General features: G+C 39.2%; 1 long non-coding RNA gene across 1 annotated transcript in view; it reads right to left on the reverse strand.

The window, feature by feature from the left end:
• Window positions 1–26762, reverse strand: part of LOC112985065 (uncharacterized) — a 57550-nt gene that overhangs the window by 12867 nt on the left and 17921 nt on the right. The window contains exon 2 of the long non-coding RNA XR_003259655.2: window positions 16883–17124. This is a non-coding gene — a long non-coding RNA (uncharacterized LOC112985065). The remainder of the gene's footprint in view (window positions 1–16882; window positions 17125–26762) is intronic.

Genomic DNA, 26762 nt, shown 5'->3' on the forward strand with positions numbered 1-26762 from the left:
TTGTGCTCAGAAAGTATTTCAATCTCATGCTTCAGACTACTGCCTGAAGAAATCAGAACTTATTTTTCTATCCTGATGAACAACCTCAAGAGCTATTATGTTCATTTGCTCTTTTTTCTGTTTAGTTAGTGAACTGTTATTTTTGGTTGTTCGTTTTGGTGCATTTCTCATCCTTCTGCAACAGATTGGCCGCTATGGGAGATGTTGCAGCCTTGGACAAAATGGCACTCTAGAGGATCCAGAGGATCCCCTCGGCCAGCTTGGTTATCTGCATGAAAATTAACAAAGTGAAATATACAGATATTTAGACTGGATGATACAATCACCTGCTTTCGCCTTGCCTTCTGAGATATATATAATGACACTATACATTACAAATATAATGTCATTAAAATATGTCATTTTAGTAATTATTTTAAAATAAGAAAGAAAAATCCTACAAACTTTACAGTACATCAATTTTTTGATCCAATGAAGTTGTTATGCTTTCCTAGGTACTCTCCTTTCCATATAGATGCACTTGCCATTCCTTCCCTGTCTTAACTAGATCCTGTATCGTCCATGCGGGATGACTGGTCCATTTAAGTTGCCATGATTAGCTATGGATGAGAGCACTTCAACGATCATAGGAAGCCCAATACTTATTCTAGAAATGTTTCAGTTTTTCACTAGGACTCTATCTGAGGCTCTGCTTTGGAGCATAAACATGTCCTTATGCATTTTCTCTTAAAATTAATGTCTTGCTCATAATGAAGTTCTGAGGGTAAGCAGCAGCCAATAGAGTTTTAATGTGGCACTGCAAATATATGTATTTCACTATACCTTGTAAACACAAACCACTCCAGCTGATGATCTACATCAGACCACACATATGGCAAGCATCAAGAAAGTATTAAACCTGCTGCCTTGAAGAAAACAACACCAGCAAACTCTGATTGTATTAGGCGTTGCATACAAATACCTATTTCCATTTTGATATAGGAATTATACAGTGTATTGACTCTCCTCTCAGATCTGCATTCATTGACTGTTAAATAGCAAACCTTCCAGCACAGCCCCAGCCACATGTGGTGGGTTTCCCTTTAGATCTCACCTGCCTGGACCAGTCCATTTATTATACTTTACTATATAGCCAGACAGCTACTACCAGGCATTTCTGCCAGCTGCCTGTGAGGTTCTCATTAAAATGGAAGATGTGTTGATTAGAGAAGACATATGTTCCTGTCCAGTCCTGAGAAATTTATTTACAATTAGTAGAGACAAAACCACAGATTTTGGTTTCTCAAGAAGACAATCACTAGGAGCTCCTGCAGAACAGAAAGAGATATAATCATGCCTTATATTTCATGTTATCATTATACTACACATTGAACAATTCTACTCAGAAATTACTGAGTAACAAGTAAATTTTCTGTGTTTGAAATTTCTACTGTGCAATGCTTTTCCGTTTTCTTACAAGTACTGGAACAGATTAAGGTCTTCAAAGTTTTTTGTTTTTTTTTAATCATTAGATACAGTGGTTTTGAATTTTGAATGATCTGCAAAAAAGACCAATAGCTTTTCTATTTGTGCTCTAACCTGTGTCTGAACCATCCATTAATGGATATTTTGTCATTTACTTACTATTTTGGATTTTCTACAAATTCTTTGTCCCTGGTTATCTAAACCACCTAGTACTTGGCTTGGGAATTAATTTTGTTCCTTGTTTAAATGAATTTCAACTAGAGTCACGTGATTGTTATCATGCATGACTAACACAGCCAAGTGAAAAAATACTACTGGAATCTCAAAACATCTCTCATATCCTAAATACCTAGACATATTATGTTCCCAAAAGGATCAGGAGTGAAAGTTCAAGGAGACAAAAAACCTATCATCTACTGATTCAGCTGACATGATGCACACAACAGAGGCTGAACAGAACACACTCACCATTGCTGTAGCAATGGAAGCCATTGCCAGAAGAGGAAAGCTGAAAAAAGGAAAAGGAAGCTGATCAATACCGTTTCTTATGTACATTTTTTGATGGCAAGTGTGTTTCTTTTCAAAGCCCAAATATGTACATTCTACAGAGCCTCAGAATGACATTTCTACACTGCTCACACCCCCTGAAGCTTTTTTGAAGGGTGCAAATTGCTTACTCTCTACCTAAGGTAAAAATTCACCCTGAAAGAAGAAAGGCCAAAGTATAGGTTTGTCCTATGCAGAGCTCTTCACATACAGCAAAGATATAAGTTTATTTAATGATGGTCTATTATGATATGGCAAAGTTACAGGCTTATCTTATACCAGGCTGTTTGGAAATGTTGTGCTGATCTATGTCAGTATCATGTTAACTCAGTGCCAGTTTTAGAGGTGCTTTGGTATCTAATAATGAGATACACGATGAGGGATAGGAAAACAAAATGAGAACAAAAAGATTTTTTTAACGGGATTAAAAAGCAATCAATAGCAAAACAGATATTCCCGGTGATAAAAAAGTCTTTGGAAACCAGCCATTCTTACTGTAATGTATGTGTAAGAAGGAGAACCTTAGAATGGTTCCACTCCATTTATATATCTCCCACTGTTTTCATCACTGTTGCTCATGATAAGCCCTCTCCTTCACTTCTGTCTTTCTCCCTCACAGACCTTATGATCTTTCCTCTTTTTATGGTTTTATGTTTTTAAATTGCTCTAAGTCTGCTGGTAAAAGACAATGCCTAAATATATAACAGATACACCCGTTCACCTTGGGATGAATGTTTTATCGGTTCAGATGTCATCATATTCCTCACAATCACATGTTCCTTTCTCCAAGACATATGGCAAACAGCTGTATTGTACTGGCACTACTTTTACTTATAGTTTAAACCTGAGACACTCAGGATTTCAAACTAAACAAAAAATAATACAACAACACTGACTTCTTCTTAGAGTACTACTCTTAATCAACGGAGAAACAAAGAAGATGAATGAGGAAACAGAAATTATGCAATCAACAGTATTTCCCTAGGCTGCAGAAGATGCTGTTCCAAGGCAGAAAGGGCATTATTAGCCCCAGATCTGTATCCAGTGGTACTCTAGAGATGGCCCAAGTTTCTGATCCAGTCTTCTCCAATGTTCATTGAAGACAGAGGACTGAATATTTGCATCTTGCATAGTCAGGCAGCAGAGTGCTCTAAAGATAACAGCCAGTGTTTAAGTAGCACTTTTCATTCAGATGTCTTGAAGCCCTTTCCAGGAATGGATAAGGTGCATCATCCCCATTTTACAAGACAGAAGAGTCAAGATACTCTTGGGTTAAGACACCTGCCCAAAGATAACCTTTAATTTCACCCAACAGACAGCTTCAGATTTAGGGCAATCCAAGCAGTTAAATCCTGCTCTTCTATTCAGCCATTCTCTAGCACTTTCCCGCTCTGGCACATTTCATGTTATGTGAGCAGAGAGAGGCTCTATACGACTGTCTAGGGCACCCTTCAGCCATTCACACTGCGTTTGCATCTGGCTCTGTAGACTAACAATGCCCTTGCTAATGAAGAGGGGAACAGGGGCAACACAGAACTGCTGAACACTTAGTCTGTGGAAACGCTTTAAATTGTAAGATGTTCACCTAAACTTTCTCTTTTAAAGATCGTGATCAGAGATTGCAGAGACTGTAGAGAGTGCAGAGACTGACATGAAACCTTTACCCATTGCAAGCTCTTGGCACAAGCTACTCAGTACAGCAGGAAATCCTATCGCACAGCAATGCATAACAGTGTAGCGCCTGGTTGTAAAGAGCTTGCCTCCCACTCGTACGGTCATCAGGACAGAAACCTTTCAGCACGACTGCAGAGCACATAGCAATCAGCCAATGCTATATTTAGACTGAGAACTCTTCTTTCATTTCTGCTGTATTGAGAGAATGGAAGTTGCATTGCATACAGTTCCCTGACTTCATTCTCTCTGGTAATATACCACTTGCTTTCTCCTTCCCTCCTAGTGACCTGAATTTTGTCAGCCACAACATACAACTTTTTCTCTGGTTGATGGGCAGGGGAAGCACGGGGCGGGGGGGACGTGGGGAGAAGGGGAGGTATTTTCTTGGCACATCTGCACCTACATGCTGGAGCATTATTGATACATTCTTATTTACTGGCAGTTTATTTTTCTCTTTCTCCTTTTTAAACTTTGAACATCTGCCAGTTCCAAGACACTTCACCTTCTTTGGTTTGCAGCAAACTCCTATTTGTGGAAATGCAATCTTTGGGTTTTTTTTCTAACTAAAATAAATTATTTCATGCTCTTCCCCTTTTTTTCTTCAGCTAATCAAGAGGGGAAAAAATACAAGAGCTACTGAGGACTACTGAGCATCAGGCAGAACTGGTCATGACCACCACCACGCAGGATCAGCACAGACAGATTTAATCAGCACATTTTATCTCTTCCCAAAGCCTCCCTGCTATCAGCTGCAGTAGGACTTTTCATGGCTAGTGGACTGCAATCAGTATTATGAAAATAGCACATGCTATTCCAACTCACAGTACCACACAACACATTGCAGCTGAACTGCTTGCTCTGACACTCACATTGGTGCTGTTTACCATCTAACATTATTTATCTTGCTATAGTGCCAGCAGTTGCTCAGCACCAAAAGTTCTTGGAGATAGCTTAAATAGACCATCAATTATCAGTTTGGTTTGGAAGGTTTCATCCCTGAAAATGGTAATGTTGAGAAGCTACACTGATGACTGCATATATGTAGCCTCTCTAATACAACAGATCAACAACTTGGTTGGGCTGAGGGGAAGAGATGTTAGGTGGCTGTGGCCAGAATCAGTAACCAGGATCATCCCAGGGCATGGCAGGAGGCTTCTTGGTTAATGGCAGTATAGGAAAGGGAGTCGGTTGTGAACCAGTAGGATATCCAGCAGAATTATTCAAACTGGGAAGTGGCCAGGACATGGAGACTAACAAGAAAAATGTGCAGAATATGCTCGCTTTATTGCTAACTCATCTCTGCATTTCCCTTTCTCCTCTGCACATTTATTGCTGCTTGATAGTGCTTTCCAATAGCACTGTAACTTTTCAGTGTACAGGCCAATGGGCCATAGAGTACAAATAAGAGACCGGTGAGGCCTGTTTCTTGAATACTTCCAGATTTCTGGGTGTATCCTTCCATTGTTCATCTTAATAAATATATACTGGGATTACAAAATGGATCAAGGGCTATGATATGTCAAAGGGAAGTGCAGCCACCCAGTGGTCATTCAGTGTTACATTACACAGCAAATATTTCATGGATCCCAACACATTTACTATTTCTTAGAGCTATTAGAAAGTCAATTTCAGAGAGTGTGGAGGATGCAAAATCACCACAAACTGTACACTTTGGTTACTATATCCTGCATTCCGCGAGATGAAAGGACAGACTTCAAAAATCTAACGTAAGTGGTTTGTATTAGTCAATTTATCTGTGAGCAGGATTACTATACAATAGAAAGGTATAACATTCTTACTACGGTGTTTCAAATTATTTGTATTCTAGTAGTCTCAGTAAGTCCCAGCTGGAATCATAGCCTCATGATCCCAGATGATATACTGATCTCTAACAAATGGCAGCCTTGTACCCAAAGATTTTAACATTAGACAGAGGAGAAATGAAAAATCAGAAGTGTCGCTAGTCCTCTACATATGTAGGGAAACCAACCCACAAACCGTTTTATGTGACTTCCAAGCTCACACCAGAAATCTGTGGTGAATCTGTGAGATGAATCTCTGTCTTCTGCTTTAGCATTCTATACTGAGAATGTCTACTGATTTAAATTCACACTGCCTTTCATTTTCCAAATGTCTTTTACGGAAACGGTGGAAGCTTGAAAAACTGTGAAAAATTATTTCTGTGAAAAACTGTGAAAAGCTATTTTGAAGCAACCTTTTTCTTATCATGGAAATAGAGTGGCTAGAATTCAGAACTTTTTGCTTAGATGCAATGGACTAGCTATATGATTTGGATTCTAATTTAATTTTTCAGTATTTGATTCACTAAACTGTCCAAAGAATATATCAACTGCATATTCCACGACTGTGTCAACTGATTTCTATAAGGAGCTTTCAGACTATTACAAAGAGAATTAGCATTATGTTAGGACATTTGGCCTCAAAGCATCCTAACTGACAAAAACTATGCATTAGGATAATAAAAGTCTATTTTTTATTAGCAATGGACCAGCGGGGTCCAGAGCTAGGTTAGGGTTGTAATTTAGGTTTGAGAGTAAATTGGACAAATGCTTGGACATAGTAATATCTTGAGGCTGTTTTCATGAGATTCGGAATGTCTGAAAGAGAAAACAGGCCCCTTCCAGTATTGGATCCATTTGGTGATTTGATGCTAAACATAGATATATAAAATACAGTAGAAAGAGGTGGGATTCAATATTCTCTTCAAGTCATCTTTACTTTTCAGCTTTAGTTAAAAAAAAAAAAAAAGTTGTAGCCAATTGGAGGTTGCATATTCTGCAACAATCTTGAGACCTTAATGAAATCTCAGTAGTGAGCAATGAGCAGGCATGGTGAGTGTCAGACTATCTGGGGTGGAGTCAGACTTCCTAAGATTCTGCTATTGCTGAATGGTAAAATAAATCCCACTGACTCAGGCTGGACAAACATCAGGCCAACATTAAGCCCCTTAAAAAATCCCTGCTTCCTGTCTTCCTTTGCACAGAATTAGTACATATGATTGACTAAGTATTAAACTTCATGATTCAGGGCACTAACTATTATGTTAAATTAGGTCTTTGCTGGTGGATCATAGGGGAAGGAGAGATGAACCGTAATTTCCATTGAAGCATCTTGTCTGGTCATTGGTTGCTGTTGGATACAGGCTTCTGGACTATAGAGACAATGGATCTGATCCACTGTGGCAATTCCTATAGTCTTCTTTTCAAGGTACATGAAGCAGAATTTTTAAGTTAATGAAGCTCATCTGAGAGGGAAGACTTGTAAACAAGCCATGTTTACAATTATTTGAAATATTCTGCCTTTAGTCCCTCCTCTCCATGATATTCTGAGTTGCTAAGAAAGCACTACTATTTGCTTCCCAAAATTCAGAGAGTTCCTTTCACATGTTGAATCCCCCTTCCCTAGTCACATGAATTAAGACTCCTTCACCAAACAGCTGCATGAATTAAAGCAAATGTTCTTGAAAAAGTTAAAAAATGTAAAGTACACACACATATATATACAAGTATGAAGTAAACATATATATTTACACAAGTATACAGTACAAATAAAAAACACATACATATATATACACATACGTATTTCTAAAGGCAAGTGGAGGCATGATTCAGATCTCAGAAACTTGTTCACAAATATTTACCCTTCTTATTCAATCAGCTCCTGAGCTGATGGGAATCTACCCAAGCATTTTTTTTTCAGCTGAACTTCACTTGGCACTTTAGGAGTTGTTTGCAGTGGAAATGCCATGCAAAATCTGAGCAGTGCAGGGAAAATGGTTCAAAATAGAACGTAATAGTTACATAAACCTCCTCAAAAAGGGATAGTCCTCAAAGCCACAAAATTAATTAAATCTGATTCCTCTGGCTTAGGATTTCAGGGTTGGATTCTCCAGTATCTCAGAAAGGGTTAGGTCAGGTTAACAACATTCAACATGCTTTTCTCCATAGATAGCCTATTTGGAGTTCACACTGCAGTCTTCCCTTCAGAGAGGTCTCAAACAGCCCTTTCCTGAAATCTGTAGGAACCTGGTGTCTTTGGTAGGTGTATCACTGTCACATGTGGCTGAAATTAGCCAAGATTTTCAAAAGTTATCAGGGATACAAACACATCATCCCATAACCTTTCTTTCTACAGGAAACAAATAGAAAATCAATGTAAAAGTCAGTAGCAACTTTTTAAACAACTGGCTGAGTTTTGACTTTTTTTTAATTATGTTTGGTGGAAAACGGACTTATAGTAGACTATTATCTCATGGCCAAAGTAAGCCTAAGACAAGAATTGTCCTTCCGACTGCTTGTAGAAACCATAATCTGCTAACTTTAAAGATTCAATTTTGTATTCTGTAGAGTTGTAAGCAGTTTTTATTCATGGCCAAACCAGGTCTGGCTGCAAGTACTACATTTGCTTCCAATTGAGTAAAACGAAACTTTGCAAAAGTATACTTGTATTGAGTTCCTGAATGATATGCATTAGTGATCAGTGCTTGCACATTTGGGACAATAATTATTAGTGGGGTCCGAACCAAAATTCCTGGAAGCAAATACCCTCATTTCTACATTAATTTCTAATCCAAATCCAGATGCAGCTCTGAATTTCACAAATGAGATCTCCTTCCATAATGAGCAGAACCAAAACTTCAGACCTGATCCCCTGAATTCAAGGATTCTAAAATCCAGCGCTGTATTTTGCGGTTTGGAACCCAGTCTCTTTCTAGGGATGTTTTCAAAGTTGAAACCTAGTAATGGTCATGCAGTTTCTAATGTTTTTCTCTTCATAAAATATTTCTATATATCTTTCAGCTGGTCAAATTATCCTATTTGAAACGCATTTGTAATTTGCTGCGACTGAGTGACCTGCTTGTGAGGCTATATCTGATCATTTGCAGACCCTGTTAAATAACAGCTTGTGCATGACTTTAGCAGATGGTTTAGCTAACATATAATTTCTATAGGTATATAATATAACATTTGGAATAATAAAACATAATGGCCTCAAGATTCTCTCTTGATTTTTGCAAAGTCATTTGGTCCTAGCTGTTACAGGACAGCAGCTGAAGACTCTACAGTGAATATTATCATAGGTTGAAGTAAGCTGAATGGTAACACTATTTAAGTAATACTCCCTGAAATTCTACTAATATGTGTATAAAAACAACAATTTCACAGAGAGCTACAAAGGGTAAGGTCTAATATTTCCAAACAAGCAAAACAGTTCGATCAGCATTGATTTGATTGTGGTTTCAAATATATCTGCAGTTTCCAGAGAGGAAGGTTTATTTTGGCAGTCATCATTAAAGCTGGTATTAAAAAAGCAACAGCAAACTGTTACCAACAAATTTTTTTTTGAGAGATAAAATAGTTTAAAGGATATACTTTGTCAGAACGAAGTGGCAAGACTTTGCCCAGTTGTCCTTGTATTTTATTCCAGATGTTAATGAAACGGCATTTGGTGCATGGCTTATGTTTTTCAGAGTTTGGAGGAAGAGATATTCCGAAGCTTAACTTTAGAGACAGGCAGTTATTCTCCCTGCACTGCTTCTGCAGTCGACGGAGGGAGTTAAATTTCCTGGAGAGCAAGAGGTTACTCCGTGACACCAGGAGGGCACTCCGCAGTGCGCCTTGCAATCCCGATTCCGGGATGCGCACCCTGTCCATACAGAAGGGAAGGTATGTTCCGCAGTTTGCACCACAATTTTTCCCATCAGGGAATATACTGGAATGATCTGTAATTTCCTCCCCACCTATGTACCTCCATTTCCTTTGAAATCTTGATGCACAAGCAAATGAAACACAACCCTGTCTCCTTCCCTCACACAGCTGGAACGAGGCCACCAGCCCTCACGAACTAAGGTTACGCTGTAGGACCTGTTGATCCTATATTCTTGACTCTGCCAAAGACTCCCTAAGACAAGTTACTGCTTTGAATCATGCTGTAGAAGAATCCACAGCTCTCCACTGACCATGGAGGGAACTTAAGACCATCCTGCTGTGCTCAGTTAGCCTTTGCTAACACATTTGTTAATCATTTGTCCTCTATTAATTACATGGTAGTTTGTTCAGCTAATATAAATTCTGCTGTGAACATCAGAGAATGTCTTGTGCACAGATTTGTGGGCATTCTGCACATGTATTAATGAGACATTATGTCATCCTGTAGAACAAAATGGCTGTATATCAGCAAGTTTTGCCAAAATGTCTCCTCAGACGTGTTTTTCTTAAATATTGCAAGCTACAAAAAGGGGATAGAACTTTGCAAAAATGTTCACAACTTCTGTTCCGATTTTTCTTTCCAATCTGCCTTCCCACCTAGAACACCTTCTCTTAGTACTGACAATGTCTTAAGTTTCCAGTTCAAACCTAAAGCCAATCCAAAATCATTAAGTAGTGGGAGTAACTCCTCATTTTTATCTTTAGGATGGCAGAAAGAATTCCTAGCACTATCAGAAAATGAAAAAAAAAAAATCAATTCTAGCAGAAGAAGACAGAGCTTATAAAATTATCAAAACACATAAAACTATCACTGCCAGTCCTGCAGCACCCACATATGTGATTCTAGTTTATTCTAGTTTATATGAATTGTTCCAAGCCTCATTTACCAAGCAAAATTGCTGTCATTACAGATACATCAATCAGCCAGGAACGTTTTCATTCTACTTTTCAAATTAGAACATGTTGATTAGGTTATACAACTTAATATTAGCTATACAAATTAGAACATACTGATTCGTTTATACAACATTTTTCATGCGAAAATGTTCACTTCAAAAAATAGATTGAAAAACATTTGCAAATTTTTTTGAACTGAGAGTGTCTCTCTAAAAATGAGTATATTCATTTTATGGCTCAAAATGACTGTTCATAGAAAATCCCCAAATATATACTAAAAACAACCAAAAATGTTTTCAAATTACCAAAACAAAATGTTTCAGCTGATCTGAATCAAAACCATACCTTCTGAAATTATAGCCCATGATGTTTTTAGATTTTGACTTCTTTGTCCTGATTCAGGACATAAACATTTTTCCATATTGTTACATTTGGCCAGAATGTGAAATCTATTTCCTGCCTATTTCTTTTTTATTACCATACCGATGGCAGCTCTCCTAGCATAGTAACAGCTGTAAGATATCGGCTCAGCTGCAACTGCAAGAGTGCTTTTGCTGGGATACGTAGTATCAGTTCCACAGACCTAAAGATGACCATTCTGCAAAAACAGTGTTTTTACTTGCTAAGATGACTGCCGATACATAGTTTAAAAAATCCCTCTGATCTGCTTATCTTATGGTGTTAGCCACAAATTTATGAGTAGATTTTCCCGTATTTACATCAATGAGTCTACCTCACCAAAGTGCAACGGGTGTCTTGGGTCTCATGAGGGCAATTTTATTGCCAGCTATCATCCATATTTTAATATGTGAATATAGTGATGGAAGATAAACTGGAAAGAGTCTTAAATTTCCAGTTCCAAACAATACCAGAACTATTAGATTTTAATAGATTTGATCTATTCACTCTGCTAATTTTGTGCCCCATTCTTAGTCCCTTTGTGACTTCTTTGTTCCTCTCCCAGTCTCTGTCTCAGATCAGGGATAACACTGTTTGAATTTCTTCCCTGCCCCAAAAGACAGAAGTGGGAAGACCTGGAGAGGGATTGTTGACTGTATTACTTTCTCCCAGCCAGGTGTGCTCCTCTCTTTCCCAAGCACAATGTTAAAGCAGAGAAGAGCAGCCTTATGTATAGGTTCCATGGGATTTCATGGCGTATCTATAACATTCAGTAGAACAGTTCAGAGACTGTTCTTTACTCTGAGGCCAACTGGCAGACATAATACATGTCCACAAGGGTAATTTTTTTTTTTCCCAGAGCACAGTGGCCATGTTGAAATAGCCATATCTGCCACATGAAATCTCCACAGCACGCATGGGAATGGTGTGGAAGAGCCCAGTCTGCATGGCTCCAGCATGCCAGGTGCAAGCTGACACCAAAACCGTACAGGTGACCATGGGCCAGTGCCAGAGCCCATCCCTCGGTCCTGAAGTATTTACTAGTATAGCGCTAGCTGCCCATTGTAGGATCCTAGCAAGAGGGGACAGAAAGGAATTTGTGCTGGGGAACAGCTTCCAGGACCCCAAGCCAGCAGAGGAAGTCTTACTGCCACGAATATAGGTTAATCCCCCAGAGACAAGTCCCTGACTCCAGACAGTTGGGATCAGCTGGAGAGTGGGGGTTCATATATGGAGAACTACCCCTGCCCTTATCTCCAGCCCCCTTGAAACCTCATTAACCCTCCATTTACATTTTATAGTATAGCAAAGCTTGATGGTGTCACAATACTTTGTTGGCACTGGTATCATGAAAGACTTGAACAGTACTTGCATTTTATATCCTATCTAAAATATAGCATTGTAATGAATTTCACCCTGCTTGAATAAAAAATGAGATTTATTCTTTTGGCTTAGACTTTTCCTTAAATCTGTAGGTTTCTAGAAGCAATTTTTTTTTTATTTTAATTTATGTATTTATGTATTTATTTCTTACAGGGAAATCACTAATAAAAAAAAGAGGGCAAGGAGCATGAAAGATGGATGAAAGAGGTTAGCACTTTTAATTTTGACCCTAGCATCGCCCCTGGACAAACCACTAAATAGTTCAGTTTGCACATGATATAAATTTCTTAGACCCATGTGGCTAATGAGAACTGCGGAATAATGAATCACATCATCACTTCAAAAGATAATATGTACAACCCTAATGTTTTCAAATTTCATAAAGATGACATGAGGGCAGTTGGAGACCTGCCAAACTTCAGAACAGTTATAGAGTTATATGCACAGTATCAAGGCAGAATGTGCAAGGAGGAAAAAACAATGTTTTGTAGAAAGAGACAGAAACTGGAAAATAATATGTTAATGGATAAACAGACATACAGAGGCCCACTTTTTTGTTCTGTGATATTTCACAGGCTGGCTATGTCTCATGCATGATTAATTAGTCCCCTCCATGTTATGACCCCCATAATGCTTCTGAGATGGTAGACAATTAAATTGTATTTACTTTTCCTGTATGTGTTAGGAACCTCTTGCAACTGCAGAAAAGATAGTAGTGATCTTACATATACAATCAGTGGTTTTGCACATTTGTTAACAGCTAGCTCTCCATAGCTCTCTGTATAAAGTAAGAGTTTGATCTAAGAAAATATGTGAAAATATATTGTCATTACATATATATATACACACACACATATACATACACACATACATATATATATATATATATATATATATATATATAAAAATAGTTTTTATAATCAGATATATTATTAGCTGGCAACAGATTTTGGACCAGGATCTAAGTGTTCCTGTGCTGCAGTTCAAGCAGTAGTGGCAGCCAACAGACCCTTCAAAGGCACACTGCCTGCTCTGGCTGCTGATGTAAGAGGCAGCTTTTCAGAGGTGAAGCGAGTGATGCCCAAAGCATGCCCTCTGCGGATGCCAGTGCAGCTGCAGGAATGAAGGAGCTGCTGTAATTTGGCTTGCTGCATGCAACTGTATCTCTTCTTTGCTGTGCCATCATCAACAGCACACAGGAGTCCAAAATGCCGTTAGAGGCACATATGGTAGTTACAAGGAATAAAAACTGTATGACGTGTTCCCCTTTTTGACTAGAGCTGAAAAATGTTCTTTTTTTGGTGTTACTACTGAACAATTTGCTTGTGCAGGATCAACAATAATAATAGTATTTTAGGACTATATTCTAATTGTACCATAGAGAATGAGATTGGCCAACTCCACTGGCCAGGACAGGCCCCATTTCTATCTATCCCAGCTTTGCCTTTTTACTCAGGAAAAAAGCTATAGTGAGAGCTGGAAAATAAATCATTAGGTTTCAAGTGCAGAAAGCACAGGCTTCTTTTTCAGATTTGGTGCCAGAATCACTTCCAGGTATGACCACAACTTGGGAACTTGCACCCAAGTCCTGTGATTTCATAATGTTCTTTCTCCTTTGCCTTCAAACTGAGGAAGCACTCAGAGAATGCTTTGCAGTAGAGGTGACAATGAGGATTGCAAGTGCCCTTTTAAACACCTCCATTAAAAAAAGCAAAGAAGTGCAAAATATGTTGCACATTTTAAAATCTGCCAATAATTTATCAGCACTCGGAATGGGTGCTCACAATTACTATTTGAGCAATATTTTACTCTAAGTACTGAGGAAGGGAAATTTGGCCAAAACTCAGAACAAGTTCTCTGTTTTGTCAGTGCGAAATACTTGATAATTTGTAATGCATTTAGCCATTAATCATTTTAAAGGGCTTTTAAATGGGCATGAAGTCCTTTGAGTCTTTTCCATATACAGACATTGGATCAGGGACCTTTGCTACAAATTACTTTTGTCTGGACTTCTAATACAAAATCAACTTGAGAACAAGGGAAATACATCACTGTTAAATTTTATTATAAGACAGAGCCATTATAACACATCATGGGAAACATTTTTGAGTTGTTCTATTAATAACAGCAGTGCTTGATTTCTTTGGTTTAAACTTACCTTTTTCACATTTTCTTGTGACATTTTCCAGATATAAATTGTTATGATGAAGAGTCATTCAAAGCAAGGGAAAAAGCTGTAATTATGTTTCTCTTTTCCAAAAAAGAGTGGGGCAAGAGGGGGATTATTTTACACAAATCAGTGAAGGACACCCTAATAAAGATCGGTCTGGAACATTTCTTTTTATGACAATTGACTTATCAGCAAGAGCCATTGTAGCAAATCTGGAAATTACATAATTGCCAGAAACTGTAGATATTTGACTTGGCAAGAACCTTAGGTGTCTCTGATTTATTATTTTAAGAATTTGGCTCTGCAGAGATGAAGAAATGTTTAATGAAAGAACAGTAGAATACAAATGAAACAAGCAGAGATCCTGTTTTCAGAGGCTATATTTAACTACATTGTCACTATTACCATAACACAAATAAACTAAACTGAAAATGTCCAGCATGGCAAACTGGCACAAACAGCAATCCGGCATGATTCGGTTTCAACAACTAAGCAGTCCTCTTTTCCTCTCCCCACTCCCCATAACAGTTTTTGTGCTACCCTTTGGGCAAGTTATTTGTGGGTCATTCATTTTATTAGATGTTATTCCTTTTAGCACATGCAAAATGACAAAACTGTGAAACTGAAAGAGACATGTTAATGAGCACTTGCATTTTTATCTGTCCTTCACATGGCAGTGAAGTCCCTTCATGCAACAAAGGCTAAGGCATTAGGCATTATTAAATATTACAGATATATTGGTGACTTCAAGATCATTGTGGCAAAGTGGGAACATTGTAAATACTTATTTTAGGTTTGGAGGATTTGCAGACCATAGCATTCTGAAAATACCCATAATTATTCTCTGTATCAGAAGGCCAGGTCACCACACAGTAGATTAAGGTGAATGTCTTTGCTTAAACCATTTGCATCAAAGAGATTTACTTTGGCAAGTCCTCCAGGAGACATTTTCCCTTTGATAAAGTTCAGTCTCTTTGCTGGAGAAATGCTGTTTCCTGAAAATGGATTATCATCTGCTCTTTAATATCTCCTTATGTTTCTTGTGTTTATCTTACTACCTCATGGAGGAGCTGCTAAGAACATCACACAGTTTATCTGTCTTGGAGCTCTGCTGGAATCAACCACTACTGCTTCTCCGCACAGCCGTTGTAAAGGGAAAGAAATCCTACCACAGCAGTGAGATCGACATTCCTATCTCCCAGAAGACACACGTGCTGGCACCACCATCATCCATTAGACCAGCAATTTTGAGCCTGCTATCAGGCTGGACGTTCTCTGCTGGCACTCCGACAGATCACTGCCCTGCCAGGACTCTCATCATCTCAGTGTTACGGAGGAGTAAAACACACATTAGAAAAAATGATTCTGTTGAAGTGGAAAACTCAGTTGATATATTTCATTGTCAGGAGATTAAGAAGAAATATGGCAAAAAGTCACATAAAACTGCCTTGCTATCTCCACGATTTTTTTCTAGGAGAAAATAGTGAATACATGTTACGTAACATGTTGGGAGAGGGGAGATGTGTCAAAGAGTCTAAGGTTACCATTGCTAAATGTTAGAGATATCACTAGCAATCAATTAACCTACTCCATATGCATCCTAGTAAAACAAATTATTAAATACTGAGGCCAGATAGGCAAAGGTCTCTCCAGAGATCTGAATGCAGACTAGAATGAGCAAACTAGCAGAATTAAGCTTTTTAACAAATAATAATAAATGAGTACTGTGGCCATCAGCAGTAAAATGTCTAACCATCAGAAAATGGAGCACCTCTGGTGTGTCCAGCTTGGGCTTCACCACTCAGTCAATGTAAGCAGTAGTAGCATGGCTCAAGCATTATGTCATGGGCTGTAAGAGCAATTATTAAAGGACAGTTTTAGGAAGGTTTTAGCTTCCTCTTTCTTCTCATTAGCACCAGCGGCAAGAGCATTCTCTTCAATAATTTGACATGACTATGGCCTTGCAGACTTCCATCCAGCTCTGCTCTTGGACCTCTGCTCTTGGATTACTTTCATCATTTTGCCTTCCTTCCAGTTATATTACAGCTATTTCATATATCTGCATTTAAAAAGCAATGAAGAAAATTTTCCCAAAGACAGAATTCTACATTAGTGATCCTATGTGTCCATTCTTTTCTTCTGAATATGAGAAAGCCATTTTAATGTAAATATTGTCCTTATTAGAATTTTATTTTCTAAGGAAAAAAAATCATTGATCTCATCTTCATGATTTATATCACGTATCATATTGTGCACTTTTACTGCTTTACAGAATAAATGTTTTTGCTTAAATATTGTTCTTTAAGTATACTGCAACCCTTCAAAATAAATGAAATTCAGAAAGTCCAAATAAGTTTTAGAATAGCAGAAAAATCACTGACAGGAAATTTGAAACTAGTCATAAGAACATTATATAATTATTACTTCAGCAGTGACTGGGTGTAGAAAAAATACTTCAAAAGGTCTTAGATGTCCTTTTCACTCATTCTCCATAAGGTTATGCAATAAGACTCTACAATCCAAAGGCAGGAGTGAAAAGGGTTTTCAGCCTCATCCAGATTGGGAAGGAAACAGAATGACAGAAACTTTCTAGAATTCTTGCTCCTCACATATACCTTACCTGGTGCTCAGTGTGCTTCCTCAAAAACTGAGAGTGGCCACTGCATTGCAAAAAGTACAAAAGCTGGAATCAGGTGTCTGCTTCTGGAAGCCCTGATACGAGACTCCTCTCAGGGAACTGCGGTACGAGGAGCTGCTACCCCAGCAGACTGTGGGTGCTTCGGCATCAGACTTCCCGGCAGCTGGAGAGAGAGATGGAGACTTGGAGAACCTCTGGGATTTTAGTGGAAGCTGGAGAGGATCCTGTATGTAAGTAAATCATAAATATTCTGTGCTATTTGAATAAATAACTTCATTCATAGGCTCTAAACAAAATTTTGAACTGAATGGGGTAGCTTTTTTGCTTGGGAAGTTAACGTCTGACAACCCTATGCCAAGGATCAAACCTGTGTTCTGTCATTCCAGGACTAAGGTCTGGACTACCGTTTTTTTGAAAGAAAGAAAAGAAGTACTTTTAGCACACATTGGAAAAGTCAGGGTGTGTACAACACTGAATCGTTGTTTGAGAAAAGTGATAGTTATACTTTTTTAAAGATCTAACTGAAACTATGAGGAATTTTCATCACCTCAGTAGAGTTATATAGACTTAAATAGGAGAAAGTATTCTGAAATGGTAACAGGACTTGAACTTACCACTTTTGCAACATACCATGAGACTACTCACAATAAATGCCTCAGACTGGCTTACAGAAAAACACATGCCTATTATAGTTTATTGTTTTTGCAAGATATCACAGTTGTTGGTATAGCAAACTTTATGGTTGCTGTTTTCAAATATTTTTGTAATATTATTTAACTTTATTGAGATATACTATGAAACTAGTGTCCACATGCTCCAAAAGACACATTTTATCTATGTTTCTCTGCTATGACTTAACTGACTATTTACCTTCCCTTTGTTTTTGATCAGAATCATATGTAGGACATGGTCTGCTCTTTAGTCTTTTCCTTGGCACTAAATAAAACCCAAGAATGTGGCTACCAGTCATTTCACCGCCTTCTGTTAAGCTGCAAAGAGTTCTCTCATTTTGGAAGGAATACACTGTTGGCAGAACATGTATTAACAGCTATAGTTAAAGCTGACTAATATTTTCCATTTTGCCAAACTTTAATTCTTTGCAATTTTTATTATTATTATTACTCTAAATTCAAATTGGACTGAGAAAACTTATTTCAGCAAAATTTGTTCATCTGCATCCTAGAATGCAGTTTGGGAACAATATATTGTTTGGCTCATGCAAATATTTTTAAGTAACTTTTGCCATACTTCTGAAAATCAACTTAAATTTGCCAAGTTATGAGACTTCGAAAAATCTGTTTACACATGCTCAGGAGAGATATACTTGAGTTAGCAAGACCCCTCTGAAGATACAATTTGCACTGAGCATAATCCATTCTCACCCAGCTGCCCCAAACCTCCTGTCAACAAGATTTTACATGCAGCAACCGCTGAAAAAAATAAGTAAAATTATTCTAAACTATGAAGACAACAGTGGAGTTTTCCTGATCAATGCTTTTGCACTACCTGGAAACTATTACAGTGAGAAAAGCTACAACAAAATACAGGAAATTGTTTTTTTTTCCCTGCTCTCAGTGGTACTTTTTTGACATTCGTGAATGGCAAAGATGAATAACTTGATGAAATTCAGCTGACTTGAGTTCTGAGGGGCTTATACAGAGGTTTCTACCTTAGACAATTCTTACAGGACCAGAAGAAATCTACTGCCCAGATACAGTACAACTTTTCCATTGCAAAAGCATTTGTAGCCACAATTATTCCTGTGCCACTTTCCATTTCAGAGGTGTTCTATTAACAGCTACAGATTTAATTTCTATGGGGGCTATATAGAAACCCTGTTACCAGAGACCTGCTCTGGCTTATTTGAGCCCCTTCCAGGATAGAGATACCAATTTCTGGAAGGGTGAAATTCTTCTAATGCAAATCTCTCACTACCAACACAGGAAAGACAGAGCTTTGACCATAGACTTTAATTTAAAGATGTCATGTAGAAGATGTTCTGTTTCAGAAGGAGGAAAACAATAAAATTGATTAAAGGTGACATTGAGATATACCATATTCAAGTATCTGTGATATCATTAGAGAGATAAATATCATCAGGAATTGGTGATGCACTCAGGATAATGTGAATGTAGGGAAATAGACACAATAACTTAGGAAATTTCTTGTTCTTTGTTGTTTTCTCTACTTTATTTACAGAATATGACAATATTAAATTACCCATACCGAATTTTAGCCAAGTAAAGTCTTCAGCCTTAAATCTGTGACTAGTACCTAGCAGTGGTGATCAACATACTGGTGCTGCAATATTGTTGTTAGAGAATGAGTTCAGAACCAGCTCAGCATTCTGGCTCAACAATTCCTCTTTCAGCATCACGTAAGCCCCGATTTAAACTAATCTTTTCAGCTTCAGAAAGCAAATAGGGCAGCTTAAAATGACATGGCTGCTGGTCACAAAAACACTCAATGCAATCGAATTAAACCCAGCTGCATGCAGGGGCAAGCACCGTCGACAGGGAACTGGCAAATTAAACATGCCATTGGGAACTGCTGGAGCTCTGCTCTCTGCAGCGTCACAGACCCCCAGCTGAGTCTCTCCAAATGCCTCATGCTTTACTCAGTCCCATCTCACAGTGAGTCACTGAGTTTAAAACCATGAACAACCCTTCCTGTCAATTTAATTTAAAGCTGCTTTGGTACCTTTGACAGCAATCCTCACAGATTCTCCATCTCTTGGTAGGCTTGACTGAATGCTTGCACTGTCACATTATTTAAAGTTCAATTTTTTTTTTTTTTTTTTTTTTTTTTTGTCTCTAGCTTCCAGCTCTTGAGTCCTACATACACTACATGTTGGTTAATAAGCCCACAATACATTTGAGGAGACAGAAGATTAATCTTGTTTAAATGTTCTGGATTCAGACATGGATTCATTCCCCCTGCCAGCCCAGGATTACACATTTACCTGAGGTGCCTAGCTTAGGAACGAAGTCACTGTAGGCTCTCTGCCTGAAAGAGAGGAGCACCTTCAGGGGCAAGCTGAGCCCTCAGTGGAATGAGTTGTCTTCTACACATACCTCTCTCCCTACAGAGGAAGCCCATAATGACTATGCTTCTAATCTAGGAATTTCTGTACCAGAAGGAAAATAGGATGAAAGCAGGACAGACACTTTAAATGTTTTGCCCAAAGTCAGGAGATGAAACTGATAATGCAACTCAGATCACGTGATTCATGGCTTACTGAAAACCCTTTGAGTTTATCTTTGTTCTATGATTTTATAGTAGAACATAAAATGGGGATCAGATTTTGTGATGTAGACACAGAACAATATACTGTAAAAGCCTCCTACTGGAAACATTGCTTTTATGTTATTATTATTGTTGTTACTTTTTTTGCCATTACTGCTCTTACTGTTATCTTTCCAAGCCCTTACGAAATACATTGAAAACAGAGAAATGTAAATACTGCTTTGATGTAAATAATACAACTTGAAAGACACATATAACTGCTAAAGTATTTTGTTCGCTGCTGCATGGATAGTGCTGCGCTTTATTGTGAAATGATGAACGAGTCCAAGAAACATGTTAAGTCACATGAAAAAGAGACAAGCCATAGTGCAAGAGGCCATTGAGTGCGGGTCTCGCCCTTGGCTCCAGCACCGCCTGGTAACCCCGCTGCTGTCTCACGACCCCCGCACCAGACAATTCCCATCAGTGGGCACACAGACTAGGTCAGCCCAGTTTTCTCTGGCACGCAGGGGCAGCGTGAGAGGAGAGGGACCGCAGCGCTGCTTTGCAAATGTGTGAGCCAGCAGCCTGGCTGTGGGAAAACGCGAGGAGAAGGCCAACAGTGCGAGTCTCACACTTAATGCCTGAGATCGCAGAGATCTGCAAAAGTAATCTTCCTTCTCCTGAGAGGGCTCGAGAGGGGAGAAGGGGTGCCGTATGGGGAGCGCCTTCCTGTGTGTTCCTATGCTATCAAACACAGTTCCCTGATGCTTTTTGAGGCCCTTGGAAACTACCATAACACAAACAAGAACGCATGATCATCGCTATTAGTCCTTATTTGTTCTCTCCCAAACGCTTAACACGTCAAAAGGAGGGAGGGCACCTCCACCAGAAGTGGGATACACATTCACTGCAAAATGGAATCGTGTCATAACTTAAAGAACAGACACGTTGTAGGCCGGTTGCTGACAGGTTTGAAGCCACAGCTTAGAGGAGCCCTAAATCTCCTCTCGTATTTACAGTCCTGGCTTCTCCGTCCCCCTCAGGAGTGCTGCACTAATCACTTACTTACAGTCCTGTTCTTGGAACTGGGCGGTAGCTCTGCAGTCAAAAGCACTCGCACTGCGATTAAAGCTTGTCTCCTTTATTAATAGGTATAATCACACCATACGACACCCCTATCTTGAAGCGAGTTGTACATTTTCTGACTATATCCTTAGCCTTCATTGCCCAGAGGTGTTTAGAAAGCACATGTTTTCGTGTACTCATGAGAAACAAACAAAAAAGGCTTTTTTGTCAGGGAAAGTAGTTGGAGGACTGGCAACGTAAATGAAAATCCTGCCTTTCTGGGTAGATCCCATTATTTGTGACTTGCATCCAGGCGAAGAGAGGAGAAGGGTAGAATGAGATTTTATATGTATCTGAAGGGGAAAGGCAGCTGTTTTGGTTTTGCAAAACAGAGGGTCAGTTTTTCGCAAGGTATATGTGAAACAGCCAGCGTTATAACGCAATCAGGGGACTTCTTTGCTCTGACAGTTCTGCTTTTCCACTGCGAGCGTCCTTCAGCCTGCACGTCGGGACCTTGCACCAGCCTCCATTAGTGACACGTGGGTGTGCACATTGTTTGACGCCATGTGCCAGGAAGGAAATGGTGGGAAACAGCACTGCGTGAATGGGTTCTCTACGTATGGCATGGAGGGGCGAGAAGAAGCACAGCTAACACGCTCGCCTCTTCGCTCATTTGTTTTCAAATATAACTAGCAGAGTGCAAAAAGGATTAAATGGGATAGCTAAGGTATTTTTGCACATGCATCTGAAAATATGACCTAAGAGGGTTTTTTTCTTTTTCAATATGTTTTTCTCATTAGAGAGCCTAAATTAATACGTAACATGAATCCTCATGGAAGCTAATCTAACCTAATAGCTAAATCATTGGGCATTTAATGCAGGATAGAACATTTAATTATCTGACTGAATCTTAGAATAGTTTAACTTCTTTTGTTATGGTAAAATCAATCAATGGGGTTTCAACATTGAGGTTTCAGTCTTGCACAGACAAGTCCCTGTGCAGAGCAGTTTGCCTGACTGGAGCCTTCATTTATTTCTATAATCAGAGATAATTAATGTGCAATGAGAAATATTTAAACAATTGTCTCTATTACATAGAGCTGAACATTTAAATTTTTCATGATACTGTACTTTTTTTTGTAGGAACCAGGTAATAGGGTTTGCATGTATTTATTCCTATTCTATTTTATTTGTGATGGATTTACAACGCAAATATTCATCTGTTTAAGCCTGGAACACAGACAAGTCTTTCCATGGGTCATCTATTTTTTTTTTAACTGCGTTATCTTTGTGGCCTGTTCTACAAATGCTTCAAGAATAATCCAGTACTGTTAAGTCAAATCCTGATCAGCTAAACCTATTATCATTATTTCTATAGTATTTTAATACAGAAGTTACAAATTTATTGTTTCTTTTCTAAGCTAACTCAGAAAAACTTTCACACTCCCTTCATGATACGGCCCCATTTCTTATGTGCCTTTTGTCAAACCTCTTCTGATCACTTCCAACAAGTGTTCTTGTCTCATTTACGGTATTCTACCTTTTTTTTGGCTGGACGGCTAGGATAATGTGAAGCAGGACTCCTGCTCTGTTGTACAGAGAGGTCATTGAATGTGTCTCAGTTCTTCCGGCAGCAAACTACTAGGCACTGGCAGGCTGCAGCGAAGACATTTTCCAGCCTTTTAACTTTTTTAGTTACATAATAAACATTTTTTTCCTGAATTACAGAATTCTTCTTCATTTCTTTCTGAAATCTTGCAATTATGTGATGAGCCTTCTTTGCGGGCAAAAAGCTAGCTCATAATTTGTTGCTTGGCTTAGAAGAGTTAGGAAGACAATTCCGTTCTATGTTATATGTTATAGATTATATTTTCCTAAGAAAAATTATATTAAGCCCTGTACAGAGAAGAAATTGCCAGAAGGCTAAAGACACAACTTGGCCATGGCTTTCATCTTGACAAAATTAGGGAGCAGAAAACTTCTGTAATAGGAGAAAGAAGACTTCCGCTGCAATAATTAGACAGAAACCTTATGCCTTGCCTGTAGCAATCCTCTGTACCTATGCTAGCTTCACCTTTGGTTGTCACCTAACCTGTCACATGAACACTGGAATGAGCCATGTTAAAAGTGATGGAGATGAAAAATATCACCTACAAAACCATAAAATCTACATTGCTAGGTAATTTATGAGGTAGTTGTAAACAAATATATTATTAAAGAAGGACCAGCAGCAAAGCAAAGCTAGGAAAAGGCCATAAGGCGGTTGCCATAGGTTACAATGTGATGTCACCGATTTTAGCATTCTGGTTCCCCTGCACAAACACAGGGAGAGGAAGGGAGAGTGGACACCAGGGCTGGGGATGAGGGACTGTAACAACTTCACCCGGAACAGTAAGATGCACTGGAAAACAAGATGAGCAGAAAAAGGAAAGTACTTTGATGGGCTCAAAAGATTTATTCTGTGAATATACGCCTTCAGGGCATGGCGTAGCTTTGACACAAACCAACTGCTTTTTTATCTTTTTCTGCCTGTGTTAGACTGAGTTTGACCAACAGGAGGCAGGAAACTAAAGCAATACAGACAGTCTGCGATCCAAGTTGTAGGAAACATGGAAAATCAGTTGTGAATAACAAAGGTTAAATGGTTTTAAAAAACAGTTCCTGAAATCTGGGACTGCATTAAAATTATCTGTATGACCTAAAAAGCAGAAGGGCTTTCCAAATTATTTATCTGACAGGTCAGAGATAATCCGGCAGTGTTGCCACACATTTTGTCATGGCAGGCTGACCAAGACCAATGTCCTTTTCAGGTTCCTTTCTTCTGGGAACACCATACATTATGGTTTGAGTCTTGGAGTCTCAGTGCAAAAAATCACCACGTATATATGGGGCCAATGCAATGACACCCAGAAGTGATCCTGCTGTGACTCTGAATTGTACTGGAGAGTTAGGCCCCAGAGACTGAATGTTTGTGATATAATCATGCACAATACAAAATAGGATCTACACATCCAAAGAGAGAAAAATGCCCTTCCATTGCAAGTCTTTTCCTTACTTTTGATCTCAGAATTTTAAATATTTCACATCTTTCCAGAGAGAAGTAGGTGAAAAAAAAAACTTAGCAATGCATTCTGAGCTCCTTCCTGAACAAGGACATTTGAATTTTACTTAGTGGTTATTCTTGAGTTAGAGAAAATACAGGCAGCTCAGGCAGGAGAACTTTCTTTTCAATCTCTCAGTTAAAACAGACTTCAGAGTAGGTGGGTGACTTACTTTTGCTAGCACACTTACTACAGAAAGAACGCACATACAAAAGAAGCGACACATTCTTTTTTAATAAAAATGCCCTACAAAATAATGGGTGATAGCAGAAAATTCCTCTCCTAATTTTGCTCAGAAACCACAAAGCCATTGAATTCTGTATTCATTCCCATTCTCAGACTCCCCAGGAGATTTGGTAAAAGCAAGACGTTCACTAGAACTCTACATTTTTTAGATGTAGATAAGGCTGCTACACTTTGCATTTAGAAGGTCAGGATGTCATTTATAAGATGCTGAATCTATAAGGCTTTCATATTAGGCTTTTCATATTAAGTTCACGATCTCCAGCAAAAGAGGAAATGGAGGGATGTCAGCAGCAAGCAGTGGAGCACAGAACAGAGATATCTCAGTTCAGTGCATAGGTTCACACAGTTGACTGCAATGTAGAGATTACAAATGGATCTGGAGAGCAAACTATTTATGTTAGCATAACATTACTTTCACCAACAGCACTTCAACAGCAGCACTTGAGCACAGGACCAAGTCACTATCTTGTAATTTTTCAGGTTTCTTGCAAAGGTTAAAAGGAGTCATCACTGCTGACGGAGGGCTCTTTTCCGAGGAGGGCAGGGGGGAACATAATCAAAGAACATGCTCGTGGCATTCTAATTTCACTCCTGAGGACATGCAAGGTAGCAGGGAACACAGTACAGCAGGCGACATCTCAGGCACTGCTTCGGAAAGTGTGTTGCCATAGGCTCAGGCAGACAGACATCACAGTTCAGCTCTGCAGCCACCACAGAACTGGTTCCTGATTCTTCCTGTCCTTTACCCATCTTCTCCACAGGCAATTCACCCACCTGCAGTATTTAGCCAGGAGTAAATGCATGGATAGTCTCTTCTTAGAGATCACCTTCTTCGACTGATGCTGAAGACTGAGCAGGGCACTGACGGTGACTGTGACCAGAAGCAGTTGCTCTGTGGGTTGAATCCCTTTTTCTAGCTTCTCTCCATCTTAGCCTGGCAGATACTCAGGAAGAAAAGAGCTGGGAAGCCGAAATGTGCCTGCAGTTTACTGCACGGAGAGCGTTTTAAGTAGTAAATGTCACCCTACAGCTCAGACAACAGGCAGGACAGTGGGATATTCAGGGTCAAATTTCAAGGAAAACAAGCTCATTCATCAGTGGCAGAGCCAGTAAAACCAGTTTTAGTTCAGATTTGTTTGTTATGCCCTTGATATCTTCCCATGACAATAACAATCTACCATAACCCTAACTCTCCTTTTCACATCTCTCTCCCTAATATATTTCTCTCAGGTACCTCTCCATGTACATCTTCATTTCCAGTTCCCCCTGCCCAGTATCAACTCCCACTTCCCACTGCCTCCTTGCTTGCAGATCCCTCCCTGTTCAGCAGGGCAGCAGGTAATGCAGCAGACCTGGAGAACACAGATCAGTCAGGCAGTATTCATCTGTCATTAGACAGCAGAGCCCAAGCAGACAGAAACATTGCATTTCTACTACAGCCTTTCCCCCAGCAGGGCAACACTTTCCATGCTGCTGCTGATTTTCATTAAATGCTTTGAGAATTTAAATCTCTTTAAGATCTTTATCCTTCTGTCAAATTTGTTTGGAACTGGACATCACTGGGCAACGACGGACAGATGGTATAATCACATAAGCCTTCTTTCACTGGAAAGCCATATTAAAAACCAACAGGCAAAGCGGTAAAAATAATTATGCTTTTTGGAGAAAGGATGGAGACAGAAAGACCCGACACAACTAGCTAAAGATTATGCAGCAATCAGGGTCAGAAGCCATGTTTAAGGTCTCCCTTTGAAATGTTAAGAGTCCTCTGAATGGTGCTGACACAACTGTGATGCACAGATACCACCGGCCACGAACAACAGCAACGGCTGTGGGTATGGTGTGCCGGGCCGCACAAAACGCGGGAGGAAACCTGCTTCCTTCCTCTCTCTCCATCCTCACCCCCAGCGCGCCAGTCTGGGGAGTGAACTGATGGTTCATGCAAGCAGGTCTACAGAGGCAGCTGGGAGCCTTTCAGGAAGATACATATTATATAAAGAGTGGGTGTTACATAAGTAGCCCTAGGTGGGGATCTGCCTTTTAGGGCAGCCCAGACCAGGTGCCAATACCAGCTCCTTGCCTCTGCTGTATCTCCCATCCCATGTGGTGCTCACATCGCTCTGTTTCTAAACGGTGCTTTCAGAGTCACAGTGCAGAATAACAGACCCCAGGTCACTGACAACCAGCCCATTTGGATTGCTGGAAATATTATGATTGTTTTA

The sequence above is a fragment of the Dromaius novaehollandiae genome, chromosome 3, assembly GCF_036370855.1.
Source record: "Dromaius novaehollandiae isolate bDroNov1 chromosome 3, bDroNov1.hap1, whole genome shotgun sequence".
NCBI lineage: Eukaryota > Metazoa > Chordata > Aves > Casuariiformes > Dromaiidae > Dromaius > Dromaius novaehollandiae.